The sequence below is a fragment of the Grammomys surdaster genome, unplaced genomic scaffold (assembly GCF_004785775.1).
Source record: "Grammomys surdaster isolate TR1022 unplaced genomic scaffold, NIH_TR_1.0 126153, whole genome shotgun sequence".
Classification (NCBI taxonomy): domain Eukaryota; kingdom Metazoa; phylum Chordata; class Mammalia; order Rodentia; family Muridae; genus Grammomys; species Grammomys surdaster.
This window is the reverse complement of record NW_021620961.1, coordinates 8,329,401-8,349,488: the sequence shown is the minus strand read 5'-3', so window position 1 is coordinate 8,349,488 and position 20,088 is coordinate 8,329,401. Positions and strand designations below refer to the sequence as shown.

At 42.2% G+C, this 20,088-nt stretch overlaps 1 protein-coding gene across 3 annotated transcripts in view; it reads right to left on the bottom strand.

Moving 5' to 3' along the window:
- Positions 1–9,283, bottom strand: part of Nrip1 (nuclear receptor interacting protein 1) — an 82,458-nt gene extending 73,175 nt beyond the window's left edge. The window contains exon 1 of one of the 3 annotated variants that reach the window (XM_028757226.1): positions 9,236–9,283. The gene's annotated coding sequence lies outside the window, so the exon portion shown is untranslated. The remainder of the gene's footprint in view (positions 1–9,235) is intronic. The other 2 variants (XM_028757227.1, XM_028757228.1) reach the window with 2 other exon arrangements.
- Between the last annotated feature and the right edge of the window lie 10,805 nt (positions 9,284–20,088).

The window sequence follows — 20,088 nt, the reverse complement described above, 5'->3', positions numbered from 1 at the left end:
CTACAATTATATCCAAGTCAAAGGACAATGAAAAGAGTCCAAGGCTACGATGAAGACCCCAAGAAAACAAAGTCCCAAGGCCACAGAGATGTACCTGGCCACCAGTTGCCCTCAGGACCCAGCACTGAGGGGCGATTACAGATCTCTCCTATCCAGTCATGATTCTCTTCTCTTCCTGACCCGTATCAAGAAGCCCCATACAGAAACAGACTTAAGTCAAGACATTGAGTTTTCATCCTGGGTCTACCCAACCGGTAACTACATAATCTTTATAGTGAAATCTGTCCAGGCTCAGTTCCTCCTTTTGGAAATTTTGAAGTTAATGATGACAAAAAGTATTAACAGATTCAGTAATGAGTCACTCCACTGTATCCCCTGGATCGCTTGGGGCGGATAGATAAGAAATTTGAAAAGTAAAGGAAGGCAATAGGAAACAGAAAGGATTAGGATGGAGGGGAAAGAAATCATTCGGAAGTACCAAGTATACTTGAATGCTTATACTAAAGAGGAAGCAGGGCCAGACCCCCTACTCAGTGTGCTTAACTTCACCCCATCCACAGCTTGTTAAAGTTTGTCCCACATTTTCCTCCCAGCCCCATGATCTCAGAAATAAGTCTCAGACTCAGAATATATTTACAAATCCCTTGACCAAATAGCTAGGCTTGACTCTGACTGAATCATAAGTAAAATAGCCTAATTATTTTAACCTACGTTTTTCCACATGGCTGGTTACCTGTACTCAGGTACCGTGCTTCCTTCTCCTCACATCTTCCCTGAGGCTCCCCCTAACCCCTGCTCCTGGCTCTATCCCAGAATTCTTTCTCCTCTGAGATATCCCACCCTCAATTCCCTGCCTAAGGCATAGGCCATCAGATTATTGACAGGTGATGCATCCATACAATACACAAGATGGTCTCTCTTCCAACAGCTTTCTATCAGGTCCTCTTCTGACCTGAAATATACCATGCCATTATTTCAATTCATGAAGATTCAAAATTCAGTACTGGTGCAAATGGGAAGTTCCGGACCTCCCCGGCCCGAGAGCTATGCAAGGCCTTGGGTTTTGTCTCAGGGGTACAAAGCATGTGGAGACTAAGTACCAGAGGGTCAAATAAAAACTCTCAGCCCAACCATGTTTGCTATCACATAGATTCGTCTATTTCAATGACTTCAGTAAAGGCATGGGAGGGTTAGAGAATACGTAATCTGAGACAGAAGATTTCCGTCCCCAGGGTGCTCACTTTGAAACTCTCTTTTCTTATTTAGCTACAATAAAAATATCTATTCTCTTAATAAAAGACAGAACCAAAACATTCTCTTGCAGCTTTTATGGGAATCCTTTATGTCCCAACGTTTACTGAGCACTTCGACATCCAAAGCACACTACAAAATATTATGTATATCTGTTTCTGTCTCATTCTATGTCTAAAATATAGTTTCAACTTGTACCTCTCAGTGTCTGAGGAGCCACTCAGTTAGAGTGGTTTGGGGTTCATCATTCCATAAATTTTAAATGAGTCAAGTAAAAAAAAAAAAAGAGGGGGGTGTGGAGAGGTTTATAACTCCATTCCTCATGGCCTCAACAATAAAAGCAAACACGGCTGGTGTGTACTTAAAAATGCACTCTGTGCTACAAGCCTCCTAATTCAGACAGCTCCCTGCTCACCAAGGTCTACTGCCCAATTGAAGCCAACTCTTACTTATCTCTCCCCTTTCAATAAACTAAAAAATGCCTTATCCACTTCCTGTTTGGAGCTTGGAGACTACTTCAGTAACACATCATAGTCTTTAAGAAAACTACTGTGGATGAGGAAAAGGTAGTAAAAACAAACCAAAAAAAAAAAAAAATCACATTAAGGATAGTCAAGAGTAGCGATTTTTCAACCGGAAGGCTATGGCACTCTTGCTACAGCAGCCCTCTGAAGTGGACAAACACAGTAAGCCTTGGGAACACCAAGATTAAGACCATGACAGGCGATTTTAATGAATTATATCAGACAACACAGCGGCGTTCATCGCCTTGAAGAACACTGCAGTAATTCTGTGGTACACTTCACAAGAGCTAGCACTGGCAGGAGAGTGCCCTTGGGGACTAAAAGTTTGGGGGAAAGTAGCCAGTTGCCCTTGGGAACTAAATTTCCCTCTAGTTAAGGGTAGGCAGCTGAGGAAACTATGGAAGAGAGGCCTTCCCAGAGAAACCAGGCCGTGAGCATCAGCCTGGGAGGCTTGTCCTTGCATCCTGGGTTCTGTGGCTATCAGGTAGGAGAGCATGGTTTCCTTATGGCTTCCTGAAAGTCAGCTGGCAGTTAGTTTCTTTTTCCAAAGATGGCGTATTCTCATGGACAATGAAATTAGCTGTGTGACCTCAGGCAAGTGACACTGGCAAACTCACTGCCTGGGTTTCTGTATCTGTAAACTAGAGGAAATAATATTTATACGTCTGGGGGGGATTAAAAGAGAAAAATGCATGTGAGCTGGCCAGAACAACGCCAGGCACAAACAGGTGCCTCCTCAGGATGAGTTCGCTTCCTTTCTCCTTCCTCTGCTCCTGCTCCTCCTGCTGGGCGGACAGAGGGGGTAAAACAGTAAAAGAGGCATACCAGTGTGACTTCTGCGCACGCCAAGTCTTCCCCCAGTCATCTCCACTCCTCGAAAAGCACCAGTTTGAAATCACGAACAATGACGCATACTAACATACAACAACAGAACCTCGGAATTTAAAATCATATCCAACCTCTCATGCTATGACTGTTGTTGCCGAGGGAGACAAACGGACTTCCCTTTTACCAGAACCGTGGACTGATTTAGGAGAAGACTCTACACAAGAGAAAGAAACGTAGAGTGAAAAAGAGGAAGTACTATTTTTAATGTCCTTTCGAAAAAATCAAACCCTACCCTGTCCTGTGCGACCCTTTGCGTGAATGATCCTTCTGGGTAAACATCGCAAAGGTCATGAATTCACTTGGAGTTTTCCAATGTCTCCCAATGTTTTTTCTTCTGCCCTTCCATCCTTATATCGCTTCCTTTCCAGTGTATAGATCCTCTCTAATGATTAGATTACTAAAAACTCAAATTTCAGAAATCCCAGCTCTCTCAACTCCTAGAGAAATTCCTCAAGAAGTCCCACTTCGTACAGAACTCTCAAATCTCAAATTTTGATTGTAACAGTATGTGTCCAGTTCTGGCCCACAGCAAAACCATATTATAGTATTTATTCTCACTTAAAGCTTGTATCAAAGCTTAATCCCCCACCTCATTCTTATAATGCTAAATTAGCATCTGACATTTTTAATGAAGTGATATTTAACATGGTCAAGTGATATTTAACATGGTCACGTGTTATGTCTATGCAAATTCAACAATTAAAAGCTCATAACCACAAGCAGCCAGCTTAACCACCAGTATATTATAGTTACTATCAGCGTTCCTACTGACTTTATTCTAAAGATAATTGGCCCTATGTCCATACCTTTGAGAAGCTGGTAAAGAACATAAAGGAAAATACTCAAAGCAAACTACTAATACAAGCTGCCAACTCCTTAGCTCTGGGAGTTGCCCACAATCCTTTACAGTAGATAGAAAGTGCAGGCTTCAAAAGGAATAGCCCTGCCTATCATTAAACAGGCTTTCTTAGTTAGAAGACTAGAGGTGAGAGAGTCCTTTGCACTAAGCTCTCAGTAAACAGTGCCTGAGGCTGCCAGTCTTCCTCATCTTCGTGGATGGGAAACTGAGGCTGAAGGCTAGCAGGCTTCGAAATCTATGTTTGTGGAAAGTCTGGGTGAGTCACCCAAAACTGAAGGCAAACAAGCCACTGTAGTTTCCTTCCACCCTTAAGTGTATTTGAACAACAAGAGGTGGGTTTAAAATTGGAGATTTTAATTCCTAGCTGTGGGAATTCCACTTGTGGGAAGTGAAAAGTCTGAGGGAGAGAGAATCGTGACAGGTGAAGATTGTGACAGGTGAAGATTTCAACGACAACTATTCACTTATCACGTGCTAATTCTATTGTCAAGTGTCTTGACAAAAATCCTAGGAGTGCCCCAGTCCTGTTAATTGAAAGACAAAGGAAGATTGAAGGAAGGGAGAGAGGTGATCGATACACAGATGTCACAATTACCTTTCGAGCCTGTGTAAGCTGCTGCCTTGCTTAGCATTACTTCAAGCCAAAACAAACAAACGGGTGACTCATAACTTCTAATTATCCATGTGATTATCTTCAAGAATAATCTATCTCAAAAACAAGCAAAACATTACAAATTTTTTTTAGCCTACAGAAAGTATGCTTTTCTTCAGAACCCAAGTGACTTCTTTCTTGTTACTCGGGGTTGCCAGCCATCTGAATTCTGAATGCTTGCTTCTCTCTATAGCACTCCTAGGGTTCTGGGCTAAATACTTACCCCTAGCATGATTCAAAGTCCCCATATAAACTGTAAAATGGACCACAGTTTTTAAAAAGTCCACATCTTTTCTCCACTGTGTGAACCTAACAAAAATTGTCCTGTTTAAGGCAAGTTAATGATCAATAACAACACCACAAGTTTTACAATGTTTTGTTTGACATGTCTGTAAGAAAGTGTGTGTTTGGGGGGGTGGGGTGGGGGGGTTGTGCAACTACATTATCAAGGCCCATGATACAGAATATATACTAAGAGCTACAAAAGGAAAAAAAAGACATAGAATGACATAACTTCCTGGTAGTTCACATACCAGTTTTCATCACCACAAAAAGCTTATCGTTCATTCCCCATAGCAAAGCAAAAGTTTTGTCTACAATAAACTGTGACTTAACTTTTAGAATTTCTACACACTCAGTATACATACAGATTAAACATTAAATGTCAATAATGAAAAAGAAAAAAAATGACGTATTTGTAAGGAAACCCTGATGAGATCTCTGGTCTCTCTGCTATCCATTCCCCGTTGGATAACCCAGCCTTCTCCATCATGAGATTCTGTTAAAAGTGCTCCATATCACCATCCAAACCTCAGAACTCAGTTTCCATCTCTATAGCAAGACTTATAGAACTCTAGCCATTATAAAAGAACGGATGAAAGAAAAAGGGAAACGATACTCATTTTCTCCCAAGTCAGAGCTCCTGGTTCTATTCTGGTACCCAATTTTGACCTTCCACTTCAGATACACTTGAAGAACATTCGACAACCAAATGTGAATCTGCACAAATGGAGGACTTGTCATTTCATTCTCTCGAACAATCACTATTTATATAATATTGCTGGCCTCATAAAGGGGAATCTGTTACCATCAGCAGTTCCAGTCCTCACTTCAGCATCAGATGCAAACAGGAGAGGGAAACAGGATCTCTCTCCTCCATTCACTGTCTGTCCATCCCAATAGCTGGGATCCTAGCTCCATCCAGCTGGCTGCCTCATCCCCTGACAAGCCCAGCTTTTACCTTCCTCCTGTCTCAGTCTGTTCTGGTGTTAGGTTTCTGACTGTTGTTATCTAAATATTACTGCAAGACCATGCTCATCCCTGGGTTCTTGAAAAACTACAACTAAACAGTTCAATTCACAGATCCAGGAAGGACCCTACAAATTCTGTTCAAAACAATTCATTAACTCTTCAACAGAAGTCAAGATATTTTAAATAAATATGTTGTCTCTGGTTGGATAATAAGGGCACACAGGGTTTTGCTAAGAACAGCAAATGCTTTTTCCTCAGCCATCATCCCTGAGTGAGTAAAGCATCATTGGAAAATGCAAAGCTCATTGATCGGGGTGTATCAGTCACCTGAAAGGAAAGGAAGTACAGAATAAACTTCATCCTGCCACAAGCACAAAGCAAAGTCAACAAGTTAAAGCAGTCTTCATGGACCAGAGCAAAATGGCTAAGGATATGGAACTTGTTAATTTTACAGAGGGAGGATGAGAGGGGAGGAGAAGGGGAAGGGAGTGGGGGTGGCGAGAGAACCCAAGTGACTAGCCCACACTTTAAAAACTGTGTCAGGAAGCCTACATTTTAAAACATAAAAGAGAAAAGAGACTTGTCGCAGTTTAAAATGAGCAATTTTTTTCCTGATTAAAATTTAAATGCCTTAAACATTATTTTTAGCTGAATGATCTTTTAACTTCATACATCAAAGTGTTATTGCTGTTCTGGAAAGACAGGAGTTGCTTGCCATCTTCAGACTTACAAAAAAAAAAAAATCTAACACCTTTAACCTCCTAGGTCCTAAGCCACTCTGATTTAAAACGATCTCCATGTCGTGATCTTCTGCTGGTGTGCGGTAACATGTATGTGATTAATAACAAGCTCCTTTCCTCTCAGTTGTCTGGAGAGCCAAGGATGGCGTATCTATCCTGATCTCCTTATGTGTTCCACTAGATTGACATATTTTGCCTCATCTGTCACCTTCCTCAAAACTCTGCTTTCAGATATGAGTTAACTCATTTTTAGTTGTCCTCAATGTTCTAAAATAGTGATGTCTGACAGAATTAATACAGTGCTCTAGTTCTCTCTGTTCGGCTGATATTTAATTAAAGATCTTGGAGGCCATCTTTCAGGCTACCCGGTTAAAGGAGGAGCGTTACTTCCTTCTTGGACAATGTGATAAGCCACATGGCAGAGGCTGCCTCCCTCAGGCCTCCTGTTTAACAGACTGCTTTACTACACACAAACCTCCAGCAGGACAGGATGTCATTTTGTTTCACACTGACTGTATTCTCAAACACCTGATCCCACATGCAACCTTCTCAACATCTAAAATGTTGGTAGTGGCAACACTCCTCCCTCTATATTTTTTTTTATCATTGCTTTTGTCCCCCCAGAACCTCAAAAGGTACTGAGAACATTTATTCTGTAATATTTCTTGAGCCTCTAGTAACACAGAAAATCTTTGCACAGCCAAAGACACTTTGGAGCACAAGCTAAAAGAAGGTGTCTTTAAAAAAAATTTTTTTTTAAATTAATATCTTTTGGAGACTAGCCCACTTGAGTTGATATGTCATAATTTTCCGATTCTGAAAGTGGCATGGATAATTTAAATTGGCACTTGCTGTGCATTACTTAAATAATTATTCTCCGTGATGGCCTTTGGAAAGCCTGAACTTCTTAATCATGTTTTGACTATACAGTAACCATAAGGGACATGTCAACATAAGCAAACTCTAACAGCAATAAACTAACAAGCAGACTCTAGGTGGTGGTATAGGTTTTTTTTTTTTTTAATCACAGTGTTTTGCTCTTAAAACTGGAGGAATCAAGAGGAGCCCTGGCCTCATCCACACGCATTTCTCCATTGCTAACACACAATACTTTCAGATATCTCAATTAGAAAAATTCAAGTTCTACAAAGTTTGGAAACACAGATAGGTGGTTCTAAGTCTTCTTGTAGCCATTAAGCCTGGTTTTCAACTATCTTAAAGGCACTTCATGGAACCCAAAGGTATACAAGCAGCAACCGAACTGCCCTCCTTAGAGTTTTTAAGTATACTTTTTAAGCATATTTTGTTCACGCTCCTTGTACTTGAAAGGCTTAGTGTGGAGCGAAGTCTACCCAGTAGAGTATAAAACAGGCTGGAGTATAAGTATCCAGTTTGCAGGTACTGCCTGCTACACTACCGACTCTCCTTTGTCTATAGTAACTAAGTCCTATATAGAAAGTTCCTGTGGGTGTTACAGTCAGGCTTCCAAAATCAATTAAACCGTATTGGACATTAACAAACTACTGGGCAAAAAAACCAGGGCAACTCACTTGGAAGTGGAAGATTTCAACATACTGCAGACAGCAGCCACTCTTAGGGGCCATGCATATTGAAGCACCGTTTGTTTAAAACCTCGACTTACTTCACCCTCTCTTAGACAAAGGTGGAAACCTGATTATTAAACCTGATGATGATAATTGCATCTGCAAGATGCCGCCCACTTGCTAAACCTATGATTCACTAATAAGCGGGTTCAATGTAATTCATAACTTTAAAGAATGAATTACTGAAGCCCCTGCTTTACAAAACCCAAGAAATACAGACTACACATCATTTAGGCATATATTCATATATACAGACACAGACAGACAGACAGACAGACAGACAGACATGCTAATCTTGTTTTCCCTTTAGATTCTTAGTCTCTCTTTTTGTAAAAACACGGTTTTCCCTCAGTGTCACAATCAGTTTACAGGAGCAGACAAACTCCAGTCTGTTGCCACCAAAAAATGAGTAAAAAGTTCTTGCACCTAATAATGTCCGGACTTTCCCACAACTAAAAATGACCCATTATTTTTTTTAAAGTATTGTAACGTAAAATTACCTAACGTTCCGTTCTTCGTTTACGACCGCCAGAATCCAATTAAATTACTGACATGATGGAAGGTAGTAACTCCTGGAATGTCTCAGAGATCAACATGTGTCAGACTCATTGCCTGTCCGCCTTTTAAACACAGTGGATTCCTTTGTTCCTTCAGTCTGAATATCAACTCCTGATTAAAATTTGGAAAAGTACTTTGAAAAGGATGGGAAGGTCTGGGGAATGTTTGCACGTTAGAAGGTTTCTTCTAACAACAATAGTAGTAAGAAGGACAGTGGCACCAGAGACAAGAGAGGTCTCTCAGGACTTCACCAGGCTCACGCGAGTGAACCCCCTCTCGGATGCTGGGGGAACTGGGCTGAGGCCTCGGGTGCAAGGCGCCTCGCCCTCCCTCGGCAGGCGGGCAGCTCGTGCCCAGCAGGCCGGGCCTGGGGCTCAGCGCTGTCCCTTCTCCGAGTCACTTTTCCCGGCTGGGAATCGGCGAGCACCGCGCAAGGGAGACACCGGCGATAGGCGGGGAGCTGCGCGGGCGCCACCGCGAGCACCGCTGGGCGGCAGGACCGAGCGGCGCGGCAGCCAGCGCCCGGGGCTCGGGGCCAACGGGGGCAGCCGGGCGGGCGGGCGGACGGGCGAGCTCGAACGGGGCCCCCGCCACCCGGCCACCCGCGGGGGTCCCGGCGCAGAACACCCAGGGCGGCTGCGCCTCTCGCGCCAAGGCTGGCACGGATGAGTCCGCGACTGGGAACTCCACAACTTGGCGGCTGCGCCGGCCGGGGCCGCGAGTTGCCGGGGAAAGCCGGAACGAGGTGCGGCGGCGGGCTGTCCCCGAGATCCGTGTCCCCGGCGCTCCCCGCGGGCCTCCCCCGGCCTCCGCCGCCCTCCACCGGCTGCGCACCCAGGCCGTGCCCGGGCGGCGCGGCGTCCGCTCCGCGAGCTCCGCACGGAGCCCGGGCCGCGATCGTTACTCACCGAGGCCGCCGCGGCTCCGGGCCGCCGATTCTCGTCGCTCCCTCCTTCCCGGGTGAGCGGTGCCCTGCGGCCGCGCGAGGCCACGGGCGCTGCGCACGGGCGGGCTGGGGCCGGCTCGTCCTCCGCCTGCGCCGCGGTCGCCGTCGCCTCCCGAGTTCGGGGCTCTGCTGCAATGTCTGCGAGGCTGACTTTGAGCGCCTCGCTCGCCGCCCGCCCGCCGCAGCCGCGCTCCTCCCTCCGCCGCCGACTTCGCGGCGGCCGGGTCCCTCCCCTCGCTGCTCCACGCCATTCAGCTCTTCAGCCAAGTTTCTTAACCCTTTTCTGCCCCTCCCTCCCATTGTCACCCGGGCCCAGCGCGCACCCGGCGGCTCGCCGGAGCCGGGGAGCCCACCGGGCGTCTGCAGGCCTCCTCGCTTGAGCTCCGGGTGGGGGGCTGAGCGGCCTTGAAGGCAGAGAGAGGACGCGGTTGGACCCGGAGAAGGAGGGGGCGCTTTGCTCCCCGAGCCGGCGCCCTGGCTTCCCAGCCCCGTCCAGCCAGCCGCCTGGACAGAATCCCCGCTAGGGGCCAGGCGATCGCCCATGTCACCCATGCCGGGGCAAACGCTGGGGGCACCACAGGGGAATCGGGGAGCTTAACTCTACCTCAGGTTCCCCACCTAGGAGCTGGCACCTTAAGTGTCTCCCTTTTTTCCCGGTTTCACCCACAAGCACGCGTTCTCTTGCCGCCCTTTACCCACCCTAATTTCCACCTCCTTGAAATCTGTGTCCCGCTTAAATCCCGGAAGCTACGGCGCTATAACTCTAGGTCATTTTGACCCCCGATGCTCAGCACTTAGTAGGACCCAGGGATAAATATGGCATGATTCCAAGCGGAAAACTGGGAAGGAGACCTGAGGAGTGCACAGCTCAGCTCCCTAGACGGACGCAGGACCCAGGAACCTGGTTTATCTTCAGCTGCTTTGTCACTGTGAAGTCTCCAGCAGGGTCTGCCCGCCAATCTGCACAAGCCCCAGGAAGGATCTGACCCAACAGGACTAGGAGATGGGCCGTCACCTCTTTAAGCAGCTCTGCTGGGTTCTGGAGTCTCAATAAATAACAATTACATCAGGAAGCCAGGGTGGCAGTGCAGCGAAACCTGGGTTTCCTGCAGCCTGGTCTTGCTGAACCCGCCTCTAAATTTGAGGGGGGCTAACAGATTGGTAAACCGAGAAAGTGGAGGGAGGAGAGAAAAATATGAAACCATGATCTCTTCCTCTCCTTGTGGTTTCTGCTTTAAAATCCTATTCTCTCTACTCCCTTCCTATCGTCCTTTTAACGCTCCCCCTGCCCCAGATGTCACGTTTGTTTTTGACTCTAGTATCTTTCCATGAAAAGAATTACCTGCGGGAAGAATGTTGTGGTTGCAGAAGTTGTTTTTGTTTGACATTAAAAAAAAAAAGGTTAAGGTATATCTTCGGTTCACCCTAAACTCTGAAGTGTTAAACCTGAGTTAAAATACTAAGACAATTTTGTGACTAAAGCTATTTATTCTCATGCTTTTCATATCCTATGAATTTGGAAAAAGTCACGGATGCACACCGAACCCAAAAATTATCCAAGTGACCCAACTGTATTCTTTACTGTTATATAATAACTCTATAGCTGTTTTTCAGATTTTTCAAATGAGCAAGGTCTGGACTATCTTCCCAGTCTTTAAAGTAAAGGCAGTTTTTCAAATTAATTCTTAATAAAGCTATATCCTAGCACAGTCCTGAGCACGTTGGAAATATTTTCCTTAATGGTGATGGTGGTAAATTTTAAAATACTTATTGTCTGCAATCTGTTTGTCGTCTAATGTAGTGTAAATCTCAGGTAGCAGCATAGCACTTGCATACACCACAGGTCAAAATCAGCTTAAAGCAAATTAGTAAAGGCAGCATTTATCTTGGGCATCATATCTCTAGGGCATCATTTCTCCCTGATTGACAAAAAGCAAATGATTGCAAATTAAATGACCAGCATAACTGTAACTTAGCTCTTTAAATTTTTTGTAAATATTATACAAAGACGTTTTAAATGTATCCCAGTTTATTATTTAGGTTAATTTTTTTTCTGAAAATCCAATGTCAGTTTTATTACAAGTCATCTTTGTGGTAGATTAGAGCAGATTCAACAAATGCTTTCAGTTAGCCATGGAGGTACTAGCCTATAATCCCAGCAATTGGGAAGCTGAGACAGGAAGTGGGAAGTTGGCGGTCATCTAGGACTTGTTAGCAAGTTCAAGGATAAAGTTCCAAAATGAGACCCAGTTTTGTAAAACTAAGACAGGGATGAAGCAAAGAGATACAGCACTTGACTAGTATGTGTAAGGAAATGGGTTCAAGCCCCTTCAACACACACACACACACACACACACACACACACCCCTACACACACACCACATTTCAAGCTTCTCTTACCAATAGGCAAACATTGTCTTCTCTTTAGATTGGCAGTTTCTTCTGTGGAACAGACTAAGAGTCCAGATAGCCTGTCACAATTAATATAAAGTTAAGCTAAGTAATAAATTGCATGTAAGAGAGTGAATCTCCTACTGGGGACCACAGTGACAGACTTGGGGACAGATATTTGAGCCCACTCAGATGTCTCTCTGTAAAACATTATTCTCACTTTTTAAAGAGGTTTTAGATCTCCGAGATTGCCCAGCAAGCTAAATCTTATTCTGCTTGCCCAATATCAGCGCTAATATCTTAGATGATGTACCAAACCTGACCGCCCCCACCCAATGTAATAAGTACAATCCTGGACTCTTCTTGATAATACACTTGTATTAAGTTAGTTGCATACCTCATGTAGAATTGCTAATTATGTAAAGATTATTTTGTGTTTATTTTTCTAAACAAAACAAAACAAAAAACAAACAAACAAAAAACAAATCAGTAATGAGCCAGTAAGATGCCTCAGGGATAAAGGCACTTAGTGCACAAACCTGGCCACCTGAATCTGATCCTTAGAACAGACTCCCTTAGGTTGTCTTCTGAACTCTACACATGTGCATAGCACACACATGTCTTTGCCCGCAGGAATGGCGCCTCATACCTGCTGGCTGGTGTCTCTCAGAGAGGTCCATCTCCTACGATCCATCTCCTATTATTTATGTAATAATTTTATACTTAAAAAATAAAAATGTCCAGGCTAAGAGGATTATTATATGGCTATTGGGGTATATGGGATGTATAAATGTCTCTGCAATGATTTGTATTTGGAAGCCAGATCACACAGGAAGTGTGTGCAGTGTGAAAAGATTCATTCAGTTTACATACCTAAACATACGTATTATAAAAAGTCTATCAGTTGGCTCTAGAGAGATGATGTAGGGGTTAAGAACATTGATGATTCTGTCAGAGGACTCGGGATCAATTCCCAATTCCTCACATAGCAGACTCACAACTGTCTCTAACTCCTGGATCTGACACCCTTACACAGACAAAAACAAAATAAAATATAAAAAAAAAATCTATTTTTAAAAAAGTCTATCAGTCCACTGGAATTCAATATTTTAGTTATGCATATCTACAAGTAGCCTGAGAAAGACAGATGTTCATGTGTTCTCTGCATGTCGAATGGCCAGCATCCTTCAAGACAGTTTTTGTAATGTTCGGCTTGTCAACATTCCCTTCTAGAATTAAAGTACGCAGAAATAAAGTCTAAGCTCCGCCCCTGCTCACAATGAGCTACCTCCAACACTTAGCCTGGTGATCCACAAACAGTAGCCATTCAGTAGGTGCTGGCCAAGTCACTGTCATGCCCTAGAGGACAGAGTATTTATTTTTATCTGAGGTATGGATATTAGGCCAAGGGGGTCAGAAAACATTTTATCAGGAAAATTGTGCTTCAAGGTCTGATGAAAGGTTAAAATTTGCTAAGACAAAAGAAAGGAGTTCTCAAGAAAAACCAGAGTATTAATAGAGTGTTACCAGTAGGAAGTTATAGGAAAACAGAAATGTACATCATGAAGACTTGAACACATGTGTGCTATGTGTACGTGTGTATCTGATCACACACACAGAATCACTAGCCATTTGCCTCTTGAACATGTAAACTTCACCCCGAAAAATATGACATGAATCACAAAAGGTGAGTTTCATGTGTGATTTAAAATTTGCAGTCGCTACAACTCATAGGTACAAAGAAATGCTGTTAGCTTGAACTTTATTCTACAATTAATTCAATATATACAAAATATTTCAACATTTTTTTTTTAACATGGTATTGTTATGTAGCCCTGGCTGCCCTGGAACTCATGATGACTGCTGGTGTGCACCACTGTGCCCAGATCTTTTACTCTTTTGAACACTCGATTTCCAAGATCCAGTGGCTTTTCCTCTCACCACACTCGGCAGTTTAAACGACTGCCATATTGAATCCTACAGTTCTAGACAAGGAAGACTGCAGGAAACTGTTAATGGTATCAACAAAACAATCTGTTAAGGGGAAACCTAAAGTTTGTTAAGCATAAGATTGTATTTGTCAGTTACTGGTGTTTACACTGTGTTATAAAGACCACTTTGGGGTGTAGAGGCTTTGATAGCAATCAGAGAGTCAGCAGAGTTGACATTTTACGGACTGTGTCTTCATTAACCATACTGCAGTCACAACTGTTCCTATTTCTGTTAACTTTGTGTAGGAGACTGTAAATGTAAAACCGTATTTAAGGCAGAAATAAAATGCTATAAATTTTGAGTTGAATAAGTGAAAACAAACAAACAACAACCGTAACAATAGACAAAACAAAACAACTTCTCTAGAACACAGGACTACCTTTGGACTAGTTCCATTTGAGAGTCTTTGTAGCTGATGAAGCTGGGGGATTGTCTCAACCAGCACTTACATGTGGACTTCAGAATCCATCCCACCATCCCAACCATGTTGGAGGCGAGCACTTATCCCAGGCTGCCTGGGTGAATACATGGCAGCTCACTGAGATGAAGAAAAGTCTGAAGGAGCAAAAGTGAAGACATTTAGACACCCTGGCTGCAGGTGTCCCGTGCAGTTTCCCCTACTGGGACTCCAGCCCTCTCACTTTCAGTAGGACTTGGGTCTCAAGGACTGCCAAAATCAAGGCATTTCTGTTTCTGCACTAATATGGATCCTCAAAACTTAATCACAAAGACATGCAAGTTTGGAAATGATTATCTACAAGCAGCCTAAAGTGTGCATGAAAAAGGCAGACATTGCTATGAACTATGCGTGATGTGCCTCATTCTTTCCCAAACAAGGAAGTACATACAATGCTCACTGAAGGGAAATCTACCAATTTTGATGGCAAATTAGTTTACTAAGTACAAGCAATCAAAGTAGATATTACACAAGCATTCATTTTCAAGATCTCACAAACACAGATGAGAACATTATGTGAAACAGGACTCAGTTCAATCAAAACATAATCCCTTTGATTTTTGGATATGTCTTCAGATAGCCTTCAACTAGATAAAGTACACCTCTTATTTTCCAAATTATTCAGAGTTCCATAGTGACAAAAGCTCTAAAGGAACTGCAATATACATGCTTATTATATGTGCAATTGTTTGAATTGCCAAAGGAACAGAACTAGGTATGCACATTTATAGCCTTAAAAACTGTCTGATATAGATTATCTTTTCACAAAGCCAAACTGTCTTCATTCTTGATATACTACTCCAAAGCAAGCACATATGAGAGCATACCTTCCTTTATATATTTCAATAAAAAACCTTAACTTTTCAATAAAGGATGCTGGGATGTTTCACATACACATATGCACATGTGTATGTGAAAAGGATGACATCAGAGCCATTCTTGTTTTACCTCATACCCAAAATGAACCAAAAATGAGTCAGAGAGCTAGTAGAAGAATTAAGCAAGAAAACCCTGGAGAAAATGCAGATCAGTAAATCCTGGTGACCTAAGTCCCTGGTGAGGCAAAATTGTGTGAGACATAAACAAAAAGCACTAGTGACTAAAGAAAATGGAATGAGCATAATAGCCTAAATGGACAGCTAAATAGTTTGTAAATAGAACAATTAGAAACAGAATACAAATTTTCAGAGACTGACTTGGAAGTTAACTGCAGTTCTCTATGATGTTATGTTCGCAAGAGATGAAGTTGGGACAGGATCTGGATTTCAAACAAGTTTAACGAATGTGTTGAGTCTCTTAATTGTCATGCTAAAATTACTTTTGTTTCTTCTACAGTATTTAATGTAAGTTGTATTGATTGCACACTTTTTAATTGTGTTAGTGTGTTGAAACCTGGCATGTTTGTTATGGGGATCTATCAACCAGCTTTAGTTTTATTGCCCTGAGTACCACAGGACCTTGGTATTCTGAAAAATGTTTGCAAGTACTAGAAGAAGTGAGTCAGGCTTTAAACAGAAGCAAGAGGGTAGTGAGCTTGATTATTGCTGGTATAACAACTTTATTTACATTAACTGCTGGCACCACAGCTTCTGCAATTACTTTGAAACAAGAAGTTAAGACAGCTACTTTTATTAATCATTTAGCAAAAAAATGTTACTAATGTGTTGAGTATACAAGAGGATTTAGATAGGTGTTTGGAACAACTGATTAATGCTCATTATCCTATTTAAATTATTGGAAAGAGGTTCAGAGTTTAAAAGTAAGGAGCATCTCAAGTGTTAATACCAATGGACTTGTGTTACTTCTAAAATTTACAATGATAGTCATAATTAGGAAAAAGTTTAAAGATACTTGTAGGTTATTTGGCATAACTCTAACAACACTCTGGGTGTTTTAACTTTGCATAGTGAGATTATGAATTTTAAGAATGCTGTTCTGCTGAGCTTTGATGCTGCAGTTAGTGCTGATAAAATTATCCATGGCCTGAGGTCAGTATTTCCATTTTTGCCAAGCTTCAAGAATGGCATACATAGCTTGATCATGCTAGCCCTTTTTGTCCTCGAATACTTTTATTTCTGCCAATTCTGTTAAAGCTTGTCAAGCCAAAGTACATGGCTTAAAGCAGAAAATGGACCCCCAGACAAAGTTATTAATTTAACAGGCTGGCAAGTCAAGGATGGGTAAGATTCTGCACAGAGCCTTACCAACCTAAGACAGAAGTATATTGCTTTTGATAATGTACATTCCATGATGGGTAAGGAAGGAATTCTTGACAGAATGACCTAAGACAGGCTCAGTCTTGTTTATGAAATAAAAAAAAGGGGAGATGTGTAGAGCTTTTGGGGCTGCATGGCAGGAATATGACATTGGTCAAGGATAAGGAAATGGGCTTCAGGCAGGAATATGACATTAGGCTAGTACACAGAAGTAATTTCAGACAGGAATCTAAATTTTAGGCTAGAACAAGGAAGTAGGCTTCAGGCATGAAAATGACTTTGGGCTAGGACAGGGAAGTAGGCTCAGATATTTTGGTCATCCCGATAAGCCCTTAGAAACAGTGATCATGGGAGTGTTTATGTAATTGGGTTTTATGCTTTGCTTGTTCTTTGACTATTTATGTTTATTGTCTTGCTTGTTCCTTGATTATTTGCATCTATTGTATTGCTAGTTCCTCAACCTAGAACGGACCTTAATACTTGCATGTAATTAAATGGTATTTTAATTGGGAAAAAAAGTAAATTATAATGATAACATTACGAATCTCAAAAAAAACACAACACATAGGACAGTGGAAAGTATTTTAATATATATGTGTATGTGTGTATGTATGGAAATTTGTTATGCAATAGTAAGGCATATGTATTATATATATTCATATATATACATATGTGTGTGTGTGTGTGTGTATGTATGTATGTTTTAGAACACGTAAAGAACTCTTACCACTCAAAAATACAAAAAAAAAAAAGAGCAACAACAAATTTCGGTTTTTTTAATGAGCAAAGTTTCTGGATAGGCTTTTCTCTGAAGAAGATACACATGAAATACCTGGGAACGTGATCCATATGATTAACCATTAGGAAAATACAAATCAAAACAACCATGTGACAGAACTTCCCATGCAGCAGGAATAACTATAATGATGGACAAAGATACTGTTGCCAAAGACACATAAAGGAATTGGAACACTCACTTTTTATTTCTTGTTGCTGTATAGCAAATTGCCTCAAAATGTAGTGGTTTAAAACTTCAAACAGACAAACAGCATCCACAGGCAAGCAACAGATTCAGGGACAGCCCCTGCTCCAGTTTTTGGGGGACTCCGTGGAGACCAAGCTGCACATCTGGTGTATATGTGTAGGGCAGGGCTAGGTACAGCTCATGCTTACTCTTTGGTTGTGATTCAGTCTCTGAGAGTTCCCAACAGTCCAGGTTAGTTGACTCTGTTGGTCTTCCTGTAGAGTCCCTGTCCTCTTGGGATCCCTCATTTCTTCCTCCAACTCTTCCATAAGACTCTGTTTAATGTTTGGGTGTGGGTCTCTGCATCTTTTTCCATTGGCTGCTAGGTAGATCCTCTCATAGGACAGTTATGCTAGTCCTGTCTGCAAGCATTACAGAGTATCATTAATAGTGTCAGAGAAGGGATCTTGTTCATGGGATGGGTCTTAAGTTGGGCTAGTCTGTGGACCTATTCTAACTGAGTCATGTTGTCTGACCTCAGTGGGGAGAGGATGTGCCCACTCCTGCAGTGACTTGATGTTCCAGGGTGGGATGATACCCAGGAGCCTTTCCCCTTCTCTGAGGAGAAGCAAATAGGGGGACAAGTGGAGGAGCTGGGGACCTGACATCAGGACGTAAAGTGAATAAACAAACAAACAGAGTAAAGATTGAGGGGGTTGGGACTACAAATGGTTGTCTCAAAGATTCTGGGGATAACAAATGCAGGAGCTCCTTAGTTCCATGCTCCTGCTATAGTCTGTCTCTTGTGGTTGCAAAGATGGTGCTGATGACACTGCAGATATCTGCAGGTTTACTTGGGTTTGGGGTACCCAATGGTAAGATGCTGCCCTTACTTGATTGTTGGCAGGAGGCCTCAGGTCAGGGTAATGAGTATGTCTCCACAGGTTGCCTGAGTAACATCACCAAGTGGAAGTGAACGTCTTCTAAAGAGGGTTATCCAAGAAGAGCAGTGATGATGTCACACTGTCCTCCATGACCTGGTCGAATTCACACACAATTACTTCCATTTTATTTTAATTAGAAGTGAGTCACTGGGTTCATTCTATACTCAAGGGGAAAGTCATCTTGAAGGGAGGAGTATCATAAAATTTGTAGACCTGTTTTTAAACCACTACAGTTAGACATTGGGCACTTGTGCTCTGGTCAGTCCCTTTGGTTTCCCAAACAAATATGCTTGGATCAGGCTCACTGTCAACTTTAGGAAAAAGACTTAAATCTTTTCCTGATATGGCACCACATCTATGACTGTCCAAGATTATAAGATGATATTCAATCCTCTGCCATAGGTCTGGACTGGGGTTCTTTGAGTATAGACACTTAAAAATCTGAAAATATTTTCAGCAACCAGCATACTTAAATTTTCCATGGTGGATAAAGAAGAGAATCTTCACATTAAACCTCTCCATTTGGACAAGGAAGAATGCACCGCCATTCCATATTAATTAGCAAAACCTACCGAGCAGGAATAGCCAAGACTCTTCCCAGTCTTGTTTGACCAGTTCCACATTCACCAGTTCTTCCTCACAGATGTTCTTTTTCTCTTGCTCTCTGCTGTCCCTGGATCTTCCTTTGGCACATTCATACTTCACAAATTTCCTCAACATATACACCTGAATGGGCACTTGGGGAGGATATTTGCTCTTGGAGAGCTCACAAATTTTAAATGATCTTGACATGACACAGGCTTATTTAAATTTCCACAATCATGAACTGCACCAGACAAAGTTGGGAATTTCTTTGGCAAGATATACTCAACCATATATCCAGATTGATTTGTTTCCATTCAGTAGACAAGCTACCACAGTCAAAAGCCTTGCTGGGCATGGCTTTCTTGTCTGTAGACTCTCTACTTTTTATTTAGTAGGCCTGGACTCTGCCTATCCTTCTGGTCCTTAAATTAATGGTGGCTACCTTGAGATCATCTGAAATAACAGTCTTAGGTAGGAAGGCAATACAATTTATCACCTCTTGCTAGCAAAATCACTGGTGCTTTATGACAAGGCAAGAGTCTTGCCTCCTGCTATGCCTGCAGTTTCATGGTCACTGCGGAAAAGTTCTTCAATTTTAGGTACAAAGCAGACCGCTCTTAGCACTGTGAGACTCAAGTCATTGGGCTCGCCATCAGAGCAGTTAGCCGACAGCGACAGAGTGCCTTTCCTAGCAAATGCTTGCTTTCTTCCATTGTGGATTCCAGGATACTTCTTCAAGTCAGCATTCATCTAATTTACAGGAATCTGCAGGAAATGGCACGCTACTGGCATAAGCTACCTCCTACCAATATTTTGAATTTTTATGCCAAATCTCTTAACATTATAGCCTATGCTAGCAAAAAGCCTATTTTTCAAGCTGAGGAGACAGCAGCCTAACCAAATATTTTTACCACATTAAAAGTGGATTTATGTCACTGACTGAGTCCATTAAATAATTGGTACTAGTATCATGCAGAAACTCAATACACTGATTGTGGGTTTTTTGTTTGTTTGTTTGTTTGTTTTTGGTTTTGTTTTTTGTTTGTTTGGGGGGGCATACAATCTCTCGTTTATATAGCTGACTCTCCTGGAACTCTTTATATCAGGTAGATCAGCCTGGTCTCATAACTCCCAGAGATCTGGTTGCATCTACTGGGATTAAAGGTATGTACCACAACATCCAGCTAATGACCATGATTCTTGATCACAAAGAATAAAATTTGCATTTCGTAATTATATTAAGAAATATGTCATATAATACATATA